The following is a 461-nucleotide window of genomic DNA, read 5'->3' as shown; positions in this document are numbered from 1 at the left end:
CCTCTCCTTCATCACTGGGCTCTCCGCAGCCCTGTCTCTGCACCCACACTGGCACTGGGCCCACTGCTGCTGGGGTCTCCACACTGTAGTGTGGCCCCAATGAGGTCTCCTCCTCCTCAGTAGCCTCAGCCTAGGCCACCAGTTTATGAACAGCAACCAAAATATGAGACCCCGGGTTATAACATAATGCAATGAGTTCAGGGGTGCTCTGTCCCTTTAAAAGAGTCAAACTTCCTCCCCAGTATTAAGTGCCTTGCAGCCCAGGGTACCTGGTGAGCTCCTGGAGCCCCATTAGTCCTATAGGCAGCATATCAGGCAGCCACAGTATATCTGGGCAATTCTTCTCTGCAGACTCCTTTCTCTGGCTGCTGCCAGAGAACTAACCCCTATTGGTCTCAGCCCTGGCGTTTATGTGCCCAGGGCCCTGCCTCTTCCAGTCAGCTTATTAGGTGCATGTGCAA

The sequence above is a fragment of the Gavialis gangeticus genome, unplaced genomic scaffold, assembly GCF_001723915.1.
Source record: "Gavialis gangeticus isolate Ggan-Ray unplaced genomic scaffold, GavGan_comp1, whole genome shotgun sequence".
Classification (NCBI taxonomy): Eukaryota; Metazoa; Chordata; order Crocodylia; family Gavialidae; genus Gavialis; species Gavialis gangeticus.
The sequence above is the reverse complement of the archived record's forward strand: the minus strand, read 5'-3'. Positions refer to the sequence as shown.